The sequence below is a fragment of the Crocodylus porosus genome, unplaced genomic scaffold (genome assembly GCF_001723895.1).
Source record: "Crocodylus porosus isolate Cpor-Errol unplaced genomic scaffold, CroPor_comp1, whole genome shotgun sequence".
Classification (NCBI taxonomy): domain Eukaryota; kingdom Metazoa; phylum Chordata; order Crocodylia; family Crocodylidae; genus Crocodylus; species Crocodylus porosus.
The window spans coordinates 32,382,953-32,399,690 of record NW_017728909.1 but is presented as its reverse complement, the minus strand read 5'-3'; the positions used below and the strand labels follow the sequence as shown (position 1 = coordinate 32,399,690).

The following is a 16,738-nucleotide window of genomic DNA, read 5'->3' as shown; positions in this document are numbered from 1 at the left end:
TTTTTGAATTGTGGAGCCCAAAACTGGATGCAGTACTCCAGCTGCAGCCTCACCAAGGCTGAGTACAAGGGGAGAATGACGCCCCAGGATTTGCTTGAGATGCATCTATGGATGCAAGCCAGCTTTTTGTTCACTTTACTAGCCGCAGCATCACATTGAAGGCTCATGTTCATCTTGTGGTCAATGATGACTCCCAAGTCTCTTTCTTCTGTGGTGCTAGCCAGCATAGCACTGCCGAGCCTGTAAGGATGCTGCAGGTTTTTCCTTCCAAGGTGGAGAACCTTGCACACCATCAGGTTCTCGTCTGCCCATTTGCTGAGTCTGTCCAGGTCAGCCTGGATCTCCCTCCTGTCTTCAGGTGTGTATGCTTTGCCCCAAAGTTTGGTGTCATTGGCGAACTTGGCCAATCCACTCCTGACTCCAATGTCCACATCATTAATGAAGATGTTAAACAATACGGGTCCAAGGACAGAGCCCTGGGGGACCCCAATGGTCACAGGGCACCATGACGATTGACTTCTGTCAATTACTACCCTCTGGGTCTGACCACGGAGCCAATTTCCCAGCCAGCAGATCATGGTGGACCCAAGGCCACAACTGGCCAGTTTTGCCAAGTGGTGACCATGGGATACTAGATCGAAGGATTTTTTGAAGTCAAGGTATATGACATCAATCTCTTCTCCCTTGTCCAGGTGATGGGTCACCTGGTCATAAAAGGAAATGAGATTCGTCAAGCAAGACCTAGCCGCAACAAACCCGTGCTGGCTGTCTCTCAGGATGTTGGTGTCAGCCAGTCCATTAAGGATGGCCTCTAATAAATTTTTCTAAGACCTTCCACAGGATAGAGGTCAGGCTGACGGGCCTATAGTTAGCCGGATCCACTTTCCTCCCTTTCTTGAAGATAGGCACCACGTTGGCCTTCTTCCAGTCTTCAGGCACTACACCAGAGCGCCAGGAGTTCTCAAAGATCCGTGCCAGGGGCTGGGATATGATGCTCGCCAGCTTCTTAAGTACCCTGGCATGTAGATTGTCAGGGCCAGCTGACTTGAAGGTATCCAGCCTGTCAAGGTGTTCCTTCACAAGGTCAGCTTCAATCGAGGGTAAGCAATCTCCCTCACCTGGGCCTCTCTGACCCACAGTGGGCAGGGGCATCCCATGGGACTCACGAAAGATCGACAGAAAGTACCTATTCAATAGGTTGGCTTTTTCCTGGGCATCAGTTGTCAGTTGTCCCATCTGGTTTAGCAGGAGTCCAATGTTGCCCTTGCTTTTCCTCCAGCTCCCCACATATCTGAAAAAGGACTTTTTATTGTCCTTGATACTTCAAGCTAGTTGGAGTTCAGTTGCAGCCTTGGCTTTCCTGGTTTGCTCCCTGCAAGACCAGACCAGTGCAGAATATTCCTTGTTGGAGGTGAATCCCATCCTCCATCCTTTGTAGGCCTTTCTTTTTAGCCTTGGGAGGTCTGCTAGATCCCTGGAGAGCCAGGGGGGCTGCTGTGCACTCTTGCAGCCTTTCCTCTGAGATGGAATAGAATTAGCTTGTGCATTGAGGATCACTCCCTTGAGGAGCAACAACTTTTCCTTGAACTCCCCTCCCCTTGGGGTCGTGGTCCTTTAGGGCCTCACTAACAAGCCTCCTGAGATTATCGAAGTCGGCTTTCCTGAAGTCAAGGACTTCAGTGTTGTTGATTGACTTGCTAGCTTTGCGGCAGATGGTGAAGTTGATCAGCTCATGGTCACTGTCACCCAGCTTCCCATCGATCACTAGGTCGCCAATTAGGTCATCCCCAGTAGCCAGTACCAAGTCGAGCAGCACTTTACCTCTCATTGACCTGTAGATTTCTTCAGTCAGGTAGAGGTCATCCATGTACGAGAGGAAGCTTTGTGACTGCTCAAATTTTGCTGAGTGATGCTCCCACAAGATTTCTGGGTAGTTGAAGTCACCCATGACAACCATGGTCTTGGAGCATGCAGCCTCAGCCAGTTCCCAGGTGAACTCCTGGTCAAGCTCTTAACTTTGGGTGGGAGGTTTGTAGTAGACTCCCACTGTTGCGTCCTCTGTGCTGTGTTCCCCATGGATTTTAACCTAGAGGATCTCCAGTTGTCCACCCTGGCCACCAACATCAGCTTACAGGCATACATAGCTTTCCTTAACATAGAGAGCTACACCCCCACCCCTTTTATGTAGTCTCTCTCTCCTGTACAGGGTATAGCCATCTATATCCGTGGTCCAGTCATGGGTAGAGTCCCACCAGGTCTCCTTATTCCTATGATGTTGTAATTATTTGTGTTAAGCAGGACGAGGAGTTCCTCCTGCTTATTACCCAAGCTCCTGGCATTTGTGTACAGGGAGGCAAGTGTCCCCTTGAATTCCACCAGCATCTCAGAGAGATCATCATAAATACAGCCACCAAAGAAAGATACATTTTTTAAAACTCCACCAAAGTCATAGGCCATGTGTAGATGAAATGAGGGGCATGTATGCATGGCACTTTAAAGCAGGAAATGCTTTTGCACCATTTTAGCAGTGCTGGAGTTTGCATGCATCAGCAGCGTATTGTGCAGTAATTCCAGCCTCTGTAGCAAATTCGGCAGTGTAACACGTCTTAATGACTTGGGGCACAGCAAACTAAAATTCGAGGAGTTTTAGTTTGGTGCCCTACAGGCACAGAGCGAAGCATTGGGGTCCATGCAGCTCAGGGACTCTGCAGGAAACCTGTACAGGCAGCCTGGCAGCAGCCCAGCAAGGCAGGCTCTGCCCAAGTTCTATTTTCTTCCCCCCCTGGAGTCTGCCTGAGCTGTGCAGGGGCCTGGTGCTTCCCTTCATAGCTTCAGTGCCCCCAAGGACTGCCTGAGTTAGGTGTCTATTTGTATCCTTCAAGTATCATGGGCTTTAAGGCCCACCTAGCTAACTAATAGCCCTTACTGTGGGGCCAATGGGTGAAAGATACAACAGAATTCTTGGGACAACAAAAGCAAAAAACAGAACAGGAATGTTCAAAGGGTCAAAACGTGAAAATAAGTGTGCCTGAGGGGGAAACGGAGCAAAGCCCCCTGAGCCGCACCCACCGATCCTCAAAGCCATCCAAGGAGCTGGTGGATGTCGCCCACTGATGCTCCGCCCAGCGATGTGCATGGACAAGTGAAAGGAAACCGGCCCCACAGTCTCTGGGAACCTTCCTGGCCAGAGCCTCCTTCCTGGTTAAATACAGGGCCCACTTCACCAGGGCCAGGAAGAGGTTGACCAGGGGGTCCCAGGACTTGGGGCGGCCATGCATCGGGTGACCAAAAACAAAAAGGTGGGGGTGTGAAATTCAACCAGAACCTCAAGAGGAGGCTCTGGAGGTAGAGGTGCTGCATCCTGGTGCACTCAAGGATCATGTGTGCCAGTGAGTCAGGTGCCTGAGGGTGAGTGCTTCCTTGGGGAAGACCGCTGCTGCTGTGGAGGGAAGCACCAGCCTCCCCCACCTCTCTCTTGCAGGCAAGGGACCACTCCACCCACCGGAAGCTCGCCCTCCCCTCCCCACCACTGGAGAGACAGGTAAGTTCAGGTGTGTGCACAACACAGGGGTTTAATGTGCTCTAATTTGCAGTGGTGTTTTTAAAAACCCTCTGCTTCAATTCAGGACCCCCATTTCGTCTACACATGCCCTTAATTACAAATGATTCTACCATAATTACAAATGATATAAACTGCTTTCATCTGAATTTCATGTCTACAGAGGATACTAGCTTTCTTTATACAATCATCAGACAAAAATTACAAGGAAAGCTTTGTTGTGATAGCTATCACCATTCATCAAGTGATAAGGCATGTTGGACATGAAGAACAACCAAGTCTAATGAACTTTCACTCTCCTCAAAGTGAATCTTTTTTCTGTGTCTAACTCAGTAAAAAATATCTGGCTGTGGCCCTCCTAGTATGCTATGCTTTTTTTTTATCAAATTATGATCAAAACAATGCCAGAAGACACACAGTTCCTTAATTTGTACCAGTGCCTAATAAGAAGAACAGATGGTTCAAAATACAACATAAATGTGCTCAATTATAACACATTAGGCTAATGACTGATACTTGTCCAAGACCAAAAGGGTTGAAATCATTGCCAACTAAGGCATGAATGACTGGCTTTTCTTCCAAAGTTGACGCTTTAAGGTGTAAATCTCAAAATTAGAAGTCTCCAACTCTTAAACACAAAAACTTTTAAAATAAACCTGTGACTAATAAAGTGGCATTTGTCATTGGTTTAATAAGCCATGTCAGCAGCTCAGGAATAATACAGGAGATGGAAGTCAGAGCAAGAGCAGCAAGGTGCAGAAGAACAAGAGGAACCCACACACCCCTTTGCCCGAGTCAGAGGGTAGCACATAATCAAGTCAGACTGCAGAGGCAGACAGTGAGAATGGATCTTGAGTTGGAAAATACTTAATCTTATTTCATAAGTTACTATTAGGCATTCCTGCACTTGATTGTCAAGTGAAGCAATCTTACAAGAGGAATCAAAAAGAGATTTTTATGTTTAGCCTAGCCAAATAACAATGCTGAGGAGGCATATGACTGCTCTCTATAAATACATATGGGGGGAGGAGGCAGGATGATAAACATGAGGGAAAGAAAAGCTATTTAACCTAAAGGCCAGAGTTAACACAAAAACAGATAGGTATAAACTGGTTACCAATACATCTAGTCAGGAAATTAATTGAAGGTTGGGAGCCAGAGGGGAGAAGCTCTAGTACCAGGCCAAGATTTTACTGTGAACTGTGTAATTTCTAAACAGGATATATATTAAGCATGGTTGCCTGCGACAGCAGGGAACTAGACTCAGTGACCCACTGAAGTCCCATCCCGTCCTATGTGCAAAGACATCTTGGTTTCCCTTCCCAGAAAACCATTTCTCCAGTGAGCTAGTTTCCTCCTCACACAGTTCATCATGTATTCTCTTTTTTCTTTGATGCTTTCTGTAAACACATTCTCTTCCCAGCCTACATCTTCAAGGCTTAGGGGGTGGTTGCTCTCCACATACATCTGCTAAAGCAGAAGCTAGAAATAATCCTGTCATTTCAGTGAATCACTAAAACACACCAAGGCTGAATAAGTTTCTTAATACTTGGTTGATTGGGGATTATCTATTACTAGAATCTAGTGCAGGTATAACTGCATCTGAACCGACCTGCATATAGGAACATCCCCTGAGGCCACTTCTGAGTCTGGAAGAGATTATGTCCCAAAAATTTGAAGGTGCAAATGAGAAAACAAGCACCCCATAATTTGAACAGGAGAAAGGAATAGGCCAGAAAGTCATTTTCTGAGGAGCTAGGGGGAAAGGGAAGAGAATCATAGCCAATAAGGATTTTAGGGGAGAAAAAGGCCATCCACTTTATGCCTAATGGACAAAAAACAGACACTACTCCCACAGGGAAAAGAAAGATAACTGTGGCTCTATTTGGGAGAATGGGTTAGATACTCAGAGATTATTGTGATGAGTAATTTACAAATGCAGAGATGTGATGAACTACAATAAGCAAAAATTAAAATAGGCTGGAAGATAACGCTGTTTCTGTATTTGGTGAAATAAGTCGTGGAAGAAACAAGGTAGATTCTGACAGCACTCTGAGGACTCAAGTGATGTCAAAGCCCCCAAGGATTGTGAGTGGCATGGTAACAATCGTGAACTGTACATTCTCTTGAAAATTGTAAGGAAAAGCAAAGGACTTGTAACAGAGTTAGGTTAGGCTCTCTGACAGCCTGGTCTCTGTCTGATTGGGCTTATGCTTCAACCTGTTGTAACAAGTGAACTTTGGTGTGATTGTTTCATAGTTGGTAGGGTCGGAAGGGACCTAAGCAGATCATCTAGTCAGACCTCCTGTTATGGGCAGGAAAGGATGCTGGGGTCAAATGATGGTGGCTGTCTAGCCTCCTTTTGAAGACGCCCAGGGTAGGGGCAAGCACCACTTCCCTTGGAAGTTGGTTCTAGCTCCTAGCAGCCCTGACCATGAAGTAGCGCCTTCTGATGTCTAGCCTGAATCAACTCTCAGTCAACCTATGGCCGTTGTTCCTTGTTACCCCTGGTAGTGATCAGGGGAACAGGGACTCTCCCATTGCCTGCTGGTCCCCCCTGGCAAATTTATAGGTGGCCACCAGATCCCCTCTCAGCCTCCTCTTGTGGAGGCTGAATAGGTTCAGGTCCCGTAGCCTCGCCTCATAGGGCCTGCCCTGCTGCCCCGATCATGCGAGTGGCCCTCCTCTGGACCCTCTCAATGCTGTCCACATTTCTCCTGAAGTGTGGCACCCAGAACTGGAAGCAGTACGTCAACTGCGCCCTGACCAGTGCTGCATAGAGGGGGAGGATCACCTCCTTGGACCTGCTCATGATGCATCTGTGGATGCATGACAAAGTGCGGTTAGTCTTCCTGACTGTGTCCTGACCTTGGCAGCCCATGTTTATCTTGGAGTCAATGATGACTCCAAGATCCTTTTCTGCCTCTGTGCTGATGAGAGGGAGTTCCCCAGCCTGTAGGTATGGTGCTGGTTCTTCCTCTCCAAGTGCAATACCTTGCACTTGTCAGTACTGAATCCCATCCTATTCTCATCTGCCCATCTCTATCACCTGTCGAGATCTAGTTGTAGCCTGTCCCTCTCTTCTAGCGTGCTCACTTCTCCCCATATCTTAGTGTCATCTGCGAACTTAAACAAGGTGCTTTTCACCCCCTTGTCCAAATCGCCCATGAAGATGTTGAACAGTGCAGGCCCGAGAACCAAGCCCTGGGGAACCCCACTGCCCACATCCCTTCAGGTCAAAAATGACCCATCCACCACCACTCTCTGGGTGCAGCCCTCCAGCCAATTTACAATCCATCTGACTGTGTAGTCAACACCACAGACGCCTAATTTTTTAATGAGGATGGGGTGAGAGACAGTGTCGAAGGCCTTCCTAAAGTCCAGGAAGATTACATCCACCGCGACACCTGCATCCAAGGCTTTTGTGACCTCGTCATAGAAGGCCACCAGGTTGGTCTGACAGGACCTGCCTCTAATGAACCCATGTTGATTGCCTCTAAGCATAAACTCCCATGCTGGCCTCTCACAGATGTGCTCCTGGATAATTTTCTCAAAGAGCTTCCCCAGGACCAAGGTAAGACTAACAGGTCTATAATTTCCTGGATCCTCTTTCCTCCCTTTTTTGGCCCTTTTCCAGTCATCAGGCACCTCACCAGAGCACCACGAGCGCTCATAAAGCTGTGCCAGGGGTTGTTGTAGGGGAGGGAATTGTAGTCCCAGAGAAGCTTTTCCCGGGTGCTCGCAGCCTGCACATGAGGGGGAGGTGGGGAGACTCACCTGTCCCGCGCAGAGGAGAGTGCCCCATTGAATTCTGAATGGTAGAGAAAGGACTGAGCAGTGGAACGGAACATAAACCCCTCCCCGGGGTGCAGGAGCCCGGTAGTAAGCTGCATGGTGCTTGCCAGAGCCTCTGCTGAGGGGGAGGAGCCAGGTTCTGGCTGAAGGAGGTTGGCTTCACCTACCCCGCAGGAGGGGTGACTGGTACAAGACTCATCCAGGGGGGATCTATGACTGCTACACTGTAGACTATAAGACCCTGAAGGGGTTTACACATGTCAGTGAGTCAGAACTTTGCTGTGTCTCCCGTGGGGATGGTGACTGCGTGTAAAAGACTGGGTTGTTACTTACATCCAGGACCAGTGTGAATTTCATCATGGGGAGTTGTACAACATCACTACAAGCAACATAAGACAAAACTCATCTAGGAACCAACCTGAGGGTTGAGTGTAAGGGGTTCTCACCAGCCCCGACTGCTCCCAAATTTCCAAAAAAAAAGAGGCTATTTGGGGCTTCATGCTGCTGTAGCATATGTATAATAGTTATTAGTATATAATAATTATTAGTATCTTTGTTGGTGTATATATTGATCCTTATGGTCTTTTCTACCTTTCCTTTTTCTCCCTATGTAAATAAATCGTATATAGTTATGTATTGAGTATTGTCTGATAGAAGATTGCAGGTGTCCTCCTGTAGGGAGACTCCCCACACTTTAGGAAGGGGAGCTCCAAGACAGAGACCCCAGGGATCCATAATTGGCTGCAGTTGGCAGGTAGTTCCACTGCCCAGGCTACACACTGAAATGGCAAATATTAAATCCTCTAACCATAAAGAAATATAGGACTGCTTGTACAGTGTGAGTTAATAAAAAAATGAAGGTGTTCCTGTATTGGGAAGGTTCACAAAAGAAAACCAGGTAGCTTGCTCTTCAGATCCACAGAAGTTTAGAGCTGGAGGGGAACTTGTGAGATCATTGGATGCAGCCCCCCGCTCTGGGTAGGAAAGACTGCTGGGGTCAAATCACCCCAGCAAGGTGTGCCCAGTCTCCTTTTGAAGATCTCCAGGACAAGTGCCTGCACCACCCCCGCTGGGAGTCTATTCCAGAGTCTGGTCATGTGAACTGTGAAGAAGTTTTTCCTTATATCCAGTCTTCTGGATATAACCAGGATATATAACCAGGTTATAACCTGGATATAACCTTCTTCTAGGAGTTTATGACTGTTGCTTCTGGTTTTCCCCTGGGGAGCTTCAATGAATAGTTGTTCGCCTAACCCCTGATGCTCTCCCCTGATATATTTATAAGCCACCACCAACTCCCCCCTCAAAGTCTTCTCTTTTCTAGGCTGAACAGTCCCACATCTGTCAGCCTTTCCTTGTATAGCTTGCTCTTCAGGCCTCTAATCATATGAGTGGCTCTTCTCTGGACTTTCCCAAGCTTTTCCACATCCTTCTGGAAGTGTGGCATCCAGAACATGACGCGGTACACCAGCTGCAGCCTCACCAATACCAAGCACAGCAGGAAAATAACTTCCTTAGTTTTGCTTGAGATGCATCAGTTGGTACATGCCAGCATATCATTTGCTCTGCTAACTGTAGCATCACACTGGCAGCTCATATTCATTTTATGGTCAATTATGACCCCCAGGTCCCTTTCAGATGTGGTGCTAGCTAGCGTAGCACCGCTGAGTCTGTAAGTTTGTTGCAGATTTCCCTCCCCAGATGGAGCACTTTACACTTCTCAGTGTTGAACTGCATCTGGTTCTGGTCTGCCCATCTAACTAATCTGTCTAGGTGTGCCCGGATCATTGGCCTACCCTGATGCGTGGCCTCACTTTCCCACAGCTTAGTGTCATTGGCTAACTTTTGCCGGTGTGCTTTTCACCCCCGTAAATGGGCTGTACTATAATTTTCAATTCAGTTGTGGTACAAAGTTAAAACTATGGGGAACAGAGATAAACTAATGTTGAAGCAACTAATGGTCTGGTGCTTAAATTTATGATATACTAAAAGTAATGAGGCTCATACTAATAAAATAATAAGTCTTGTTAATGCTGTTCTTAAAAGCAGCAAGGTAGTATGAACTAATTCGTCTCACAACATTTGTGAAGCCAAGTAAAATTATTTCCATTCTACAAAGGTAAAACTGAGGTACATAGAGATTTTTTGTTTTAAAAAAATTACTGTTTCTGGCTCTTGGGTTTTTGCTCAGACCACTGGTCACAGTATTCTCTAATCACATAATAATAAGCTGTGTGATAAACAGGTTTACATACTAGCCCATGATAGGACAAAGGGCTGGGGATGTGGTACAAGCAAATGAAGGACAACCTGACATTTTTTAATTTTTTGCGACTGGGCACTATAAACAGAAATGTGGGAACTGTTTGAATTTTAAACACAATAATACATCTGACAATTTCATGCATACGGTTTTTGTTTAAACAATCAGATACAAGGAGACTCTGTTTACTGAGCAGTGTAAGAAAAACATTGTCTACCTTTACAACTTGCTCTGCCACCATGTTCTGCTTGCCAAATGCATTCACAAGTATATGATTATCTTGCTGTCACAGAAATCGTGCCCATGAAAAACACAGGATAGTGAAATAACTGTTTTTTCTTCCTCAAAACTATTCAGCACACAGAACAAGTTAGTGTGTCTTCTTCTGTTCTGTGATGCTGTAAAAGTTTTGCTCTAAAAGATATTGGGGAAAGTGAAGCTTTCTACGTGAATGACATGAATTCTCCTAATATCGCAAAGTACTAGGTGCCTTCTTTTCAAAGTTTTTAAACAAGAAAATAAACTAGATGACATAAAACAAAAATCTGTGAGACGGTGAGAGCTGGAAACAAAGGTCTGAAAGATTCAGAAAAACAGGAAGTCTCCATGAGCTGATTGTACACTGATAAAAAGGTACCACTGAAACTATGATAGATGAGGAAGTTGTTCCAGCTATCACAAAGCTTAGTAAACTTGAGTAAACCAATGAAATGTGGGAGTAAAGGAACAACTACAATTAACATCTGTGACATTCTGGAGGACTCTTTATATGCAACAACCTATGACTTCCAGTTTGAACTACTTTTATGAACTACTGTGTACTGCCTCATGCTGCTTGAGCTAAGGAGCAGAGAAGTAGCAGCTACATATCTTTTCTTGAAAGAGGCAGTCATTATGGTGTATTAACTAGACAACAAGCTTGGCTCAGACAGATCAATGAAGGGGCTGAAGTCTGAGGGAAGCCAGTTTTCTCCAATTTGTCTGCAGAAGTTTAGAGTTGGAAAAGTGGAATTTGCCTAACAACAGAACAAAGAAACCAGGCATTGATGATAGGACTTACAAACTCTAAGGCACTCATTCTCAACTAGGTTGTCATGGCTCTATGGGGTGCTACAGCAAGGGTGCTACAGCACGCTACAGCATGCCATGCAATGTTCTAACTGTTGGGTGCGCAAATACGATTCAGAGATTTCAAATAGGAATTCGTGGTGATAAAAACTTTCTGACGTGTTGTGGTCTTTCTGAGTTCTCTGCAACAGAAGAATTGCTCTATTATATTTCTGTGGTCAAAAAAAAGGGTAAAAACTAAGCTGGCATTTTCCAAGGGTTCCTCTGAATCTAACAAGGGGTGCCTTGAGTCTAAAAAAGCTGAGAACCAACACTCTAAGGGAATGAAAGGAAGGGCATACACTGAGCGTGAAAGGAATCTTTGAGCAAAGGAGAGGGATACACTTGCAAAGCACTGGGGAGAAGAAACCTTGAATCATGGATCAGTCAAGGTTAAGGAAGATGATCTGCAGAAGAAAAACCCTAGAAGGAATGGGGTATTCTGACCCAAGCAAAGTTCAAAAGTAGTAAAAGACTGAAGAAGAAAAGTGAGTGTTGTTTTTCTCTGGATATCTTTTGAGTAACTGGATCAGAAAACTTTGCAAAGTTTCTGTCTGTTGCTTCACCTAGCACATGTCCCCAAAGAGTTAAATGGTAATCCCAGAGCACTAGAAGGAATACTCAACAAGGGTGTATTTAAGCCATTCAGGAGAGTGGGATGCCAGAGTTTATTGGTCCTGGTGACTAGAGCCACTGGACCACATGGACTCATTCCACAAAGGGCAGACAGGGAGCATGATCCCAGCAATTGTGCTAGAGGAGCTAAGCAAAAAGTTAGTGGTAGGATTTACTGAATGCAAGGGAAATTTAAGAGCACACAAGTCGTCTGTATTAGGGACTTTTCTGTGTTAGGTACTCAAACACAGCAACTTGCTGATGGTGCTGAAAAGGAGGCTCTAATGGGACTATAACAATATCCACAGCCTGATAACAGTTTTTCTCTGTCTAGATAGAGGAAAGTCCTGCCCATAAATGATGGATATGCCATTATAAATAAAATTACAAAATTAAAAAAAAACTTAAGATCAGGTATGGCTACAAAAATCAAACCTATGTAATACCAGTTGTGCTCCACCGAATAAACAGATTACAAAGGCCAAAATGAAGTTGTCAGAATTGCAGGCTTACCTCTTCAGCGCTTGGGTTGAGTCCCAGGATTGAGGGTCTGCTGTTTGATTGGTGGAGCCCACCCACCAATCCGGAGGCAGCAAAAGAGAAGCAATGCCCTGCCCTTTTCCAAAGGGAGGGGGCAAGGAGCAGCTGAACATGAATCAGACCTGCACCAGCCAGGTCTGGAGAACTTTGGGGGTGGAGCCCCTGAAAAGTATAAAAGGGGCATGTGCTCAGCACTCTAGGGGAGATGAGGAGAAACAGCAAGGAGAGAGGAGCTCCAAAGACAGCCATCCTTGGGACCCTGCTTGAGCTTCAGCGGTGCACAAATTGGCTCATGGGGATCAGGCTCTAGAAGCTACTCAAGGAGGCTTGAGCCTGCAAACCCAGCAAGCAGCTGGGCAGTCAGGGTGCAGATCAGCACACACAGAGCTGGCCCTGGGAGCAGCTCGAGGCTGCTCACATACCACCTGGTGCGCAGGTCAACGCATGGAAAACCGCCATGGAAGCAGCTTGTGGCCGCTCATGTTAGCCCCAGCCTTTAGGCTGGGTGACCGAAGCCTCGCAGTGTGGCTCCACTTTTAACTAAAAGAGCCCCAGTGCCCAGAGCAGGGCCTGAGAAAGGGGAGAACCCCCGGTGTGAGACCAGGGAGTCGGAGCCTGCAAGGGCTTGGTTCCTGTGAGAGAGAGAAATCCCTGGGTGCCTAGTGCAGGGCACCAGGCCATTGAGGGGAGCCAAAGACGCCGCTGGGGAGAGGCTCCTGCGGGATCAGCCACCAGGGGATGAGCCTTGACTTCTCCAGAGAGGAAGCATGAGTTACTGGGGAAGCAGGTCCCGCAAGGGAGGCAGACATGGGTGAAGAGGGTCTGCCACCTCCACCCTCCATTGTGGGAAGGTCATGTCCACGTCCCAGGGCCCTAAAGGGGGGGGGCTTCAAGGAAACCCCTCAGGGAGGTGTAGCGTGCACTCCCTATTTTGAGGTTGCTGTGATAAAGGCTATATAGCTAGAGGTATTCTTTAAGGGGGTTTATATGGTTTATGTGTTTTAATGTCTCAGTGTGTATACTGGTATTGTTATTTGTAAAGGTTTAAAGAAATATCATGGTTAAGCGACTTGGGTTATATAAGTTAATACCCCTACGTGTTAATTGTGTTGTATAGGTTGTAAGTTATTTGGTTTGTACTTGGTATTATATGAGAATTGTGGAATATTACACATTGCATTATACGTTAAGCCCTGTAAATATTCTATGTTATATATTAAACATCTGTATTTATTCTTGTGATAAATTGTACTTAGTTAAGTATTTGATTTTGGCCTAGCTCTATAGAGAGGGGAGGAAGCTGCTCTAGTAGCTGACTCCTTCCTCAGCACCCTGCCTGACAGCCACCACTGTCATTGGAGCACAGGGCACCCCCCCCAGGTGTACCCAGGCCACACAGGCAAAGGATTCTCAATTGCATCTGATGGTAAAAACTTCTGGAGACTAGCTGAATTCAAAGTCTGACCATCTTTAGGAAAAACTGCAAGTCCTTCCTAGCTGATAGAGCTTCTCCACAGTAACCAACATGATATTTATAACACCAAACAACTATGACATCCAAAGGCAAGGCAGCTTCACTGCAAATAACTATTCTGTGCGGAAGGAAGACAGCTGGATTACATAGTTAGAGGTGGCAGTACAAACCCTTCAGTGAAAGAAAGCAACGGTTTCCCTCTAAGGCTGAATCCAAAAATGCAAGCACATTAGATTTGTGGCACTGCAAACCTCTTTGTGATGCCATAAACCACAGGCCTGGCATGTTAAAACATATCCCAGGCTGTAAATTTGCAATGCAGGGGCAAAATTTGCTACCAAGAAATCCTGGTAGCAAAAAAACAAAGCTGTGGAAAAAAGCAACATGGTGCACATGACAGGAGCATGCATCAGCAGACATGGAGGCTCAGTCTATTTAGAGACGGTCTAGCTGCTGGCCAGAGCATCTCTCCTCCTCTAGTTCCACCCTAGCTCCTCCAGCATGCCCAGAGCTTGGAGCTGGGAAACAGCAGTTTCCCCAAAGTGGGACATTTTGCCCTACACCAAAGCACATATGCAGGGGTGTGCACAGCAGCAAAAAAGCAGCGGCACAAATTTGTGCTACTACATTTGCCACTGCAAGTGCACACCCCTGCATATGGGAATGCACCCTAATTGGTTTTTATGGAGTACAAAGACCTGAAGAGAAAAATCTTGTCCCTTTCACCAGGCAGCATGTTCCTCTAGCAGAGGATTAGCCAACCTCTGGCATGCCACAAGTGGCATAGACAGCCTCTGTATGTAGCATGTGACAGACTGAGGAGGTGCCAGGTAAGACACTAGCAAGTAGAGCAGGAGGCAGAAGACAGACCAGTAGATTGGGCAGGGAGCACAGGGCAGAAGGCAAAGAGAAGATTATGGAGAGTACCTAAATGACCCAACTTAACCTATAGCACACATAACTTTAAGAGACTAGCAAAGATAGTGTCCATATGCTTCGTATGAAAAGTGCAACAAAACAACTGTCAATTTTTACTTTTAAGTCACTTAAAATGGTTGACTAAAGAAAGGAAAATTGTTAATGATGCCATCTGTCCTTCTTTCAGGTGCATGAAATCACCAATGCCTTCTGATACTTAACAGAAGTTTTTAATCAAAAAGGTCATCTGAATTATATTAGATACTTTTCTAGATTCTCGTGCAGCCACTTTTGTTCCTCTCATCCACATTACACCAAACTGCTTGAAGAAATATTTAATATTCACGGTAGATCAGTATCAGAGACAAAATGGCTTCTAACCATGTAAACTAAATTGTCTGCAAATGCAAGGTGCTACTATGAACTGAGATAAGCACTTTGTAGTTAGAACAATACCTCTTGTATCTATTACTTTACTGAATAAAATTCCTTTCATTTAAGATTAGTCACTATAGCTATAAAAAAAATCAGGTCCAAGAATTAAGGCAAGCTGAACAACACAGAAGTATATTTGTTTGGTTTAACATGTTTCAAATATTCTTGAGAGAATTTTCTTGAAAAGCTCTATTTGAAGCACTTATATTGATTTATGCAAATCCATGCAAATAAGAATGGCTATATTTCAGGATCAAAGTGGGCTTCAGTCTGAGGTCTGGGAAAGAAACTATTGAAAAGCATGCACAATATTCTTGTTCACAATGTTAACAATAACCAAGAGTAAAAATATACCTGAAAGAGCAAACGGAGTCTGATTCTTTTCCCATTGCTTGGGTAGATACAAATGCAACTTGACTAATTTCAGTGGAATTTGCTACTGATTTACAATTATATCAGTGCAAAACCAATGAGGCACAATACATTCAGAAATAATTAGAAGGTAGTACCCTTTTCCTACCAGGATGGGGGAAAAAACCTATATTAAATCAATGTTACTGAAAATTAAAATGAAAACAATCTCAGAAAACTGATCTCACATTCTTTCCATCTGCATTAAAAATAATTCTTAAGCTTTATGTATGAAAGGAAAATGTAAACTTAGGAGGCTGGTCACGTTCACATCTACAGTCTATGTGATTACATTGTATTTCCTGTAAAATTAGAGTTGGCCTCAAATCCAAACACTCTTGGAATCTTTTGGTCCAGACCTTTCATTTGAATTTCAGATCACACAGAGTGAAACCCAAAGTGAACATGGAATGAAAATTCGTGAGAACAGGTTCATGAGTCCTGAAGTTATCCCACTTCTAAACCAGTCCCTAACTTTCAAAAGTGAGATTCTTCTCTCACTCCTCCATCTTTCATTTAAACCGGTCCAAACTCCCCAAACATCCCTTTTTTACTTGCCTTCAAGTTTTCACAACAGGAAGTCAATTTTTCAACAATTCTGAGTGTTTCAGGAAGCCACATAACAAAACAAGCTTTGAGAAAGCTCCTAGTTCAAGTCCTAACCCAACTTTAGAGACAGTGATGATTCAGAGAGAGATACTGGGTTTTTTTCTGTTTAAAAATCCCAAATTCTCTGATTAAACCCCCCAAAATCCATGTTTTCCATAATTAAAATGAAACATCACTATATCTATATGTATATATGTATGTGTATGTGTATGTATGTATGTATCGGTTGAACATAATGTTTCACTGATATTTCTACCATGTTAAAGCAATTTGGAGACCTATCAGTGCTTCAATAATTAATATTAAAATTAATTTTCTGGTGTCAAAAGTGGATTGGCCAAGTTCGCTGATGACACCAAACTTTGGGGAAGAGTATCCACACTTCAGGATAGGCTGGTGATGCAGGCCGACCTTGATAGGATTGCAAGCTGGGAGGACTAAAACCTGGTGACATTCAATATGGAGAAATGCAAGGTGCTCCACCTCAGGGGAAAAAAAACCCACATCACACTTATATAGGCTCAGCAATGCTACACTCGCTAGCACCACGACCGAAAGAGACTTGGGGGTCATGATTGAACACAAGATGAACATGAGCCACCAGTGTGATACCACAGCCGACAAAGCGAACAAAACTCCGGCTTGCATCTACCGATGCATCTAAAGCAAGATCCAGCATGTCATCCTCCTGTTGTACTTGGCCTTGGTGAGGCCGCAGCTGGAGTACTGCATCCAGTTCTGGGCTCCACAATTCAGGAAGGACATGGAGAAGCTTGAAAGTCCAGAGAAGAGCCACACACATGATCAGAGGGGCAAGAGAACAGGCCTTATGAAGAGAGGCTACGAGCCATGGGACTCTTCAGCCTGGAGAAACACAGGCTCAGGGGTGACTTGATGGCACCCTATAAGTACATCAGGGGTGTGTATCAGGATCTGGGAGAACACCTGTTTACCAGGGCACCCCAAGGAATGACAGGGTCCAATGGTCACAAACTCCTACAAGACCGTTTTA

The 16,738-nt window shown here is 45.1% G+C and overlaps 1 protein-coding gene and 1 long non-coding RNA gene across 2 annotated transcripts in view; both read right to left on the bottom strand.

Annotated features, from left to right (window-relative positions):
- LOC109307890 overlaps nt 1-16,209 on the bottom strand; it is a 19,347-nt gene extending 3,138 nt beyond the window's left edge. Inside the window, exons 1-2 of the long non-coding RNA XR_002100391.1 lie at nt 16,081-16,209; nt 10,394-10,396 (exon numbers count right to left, since the gene is read on the bottom strand). This is a non-coding gene — a long non-coding RNA (uncharacterized LOC109307890). The remainder of the gene's footprint in view (nt 1-10,393; nt 10,397-16,080) is intronic.
- PARP8 (poly(ADP-ribose) polymerase family member 8) overlaps nt 1-16,738 on the bottom strand; it is a 203,211-nt gene that overhangs the window by 144,530 nt on the left and 41,943 nt on the right. The window lies entirely within an intron of this gene.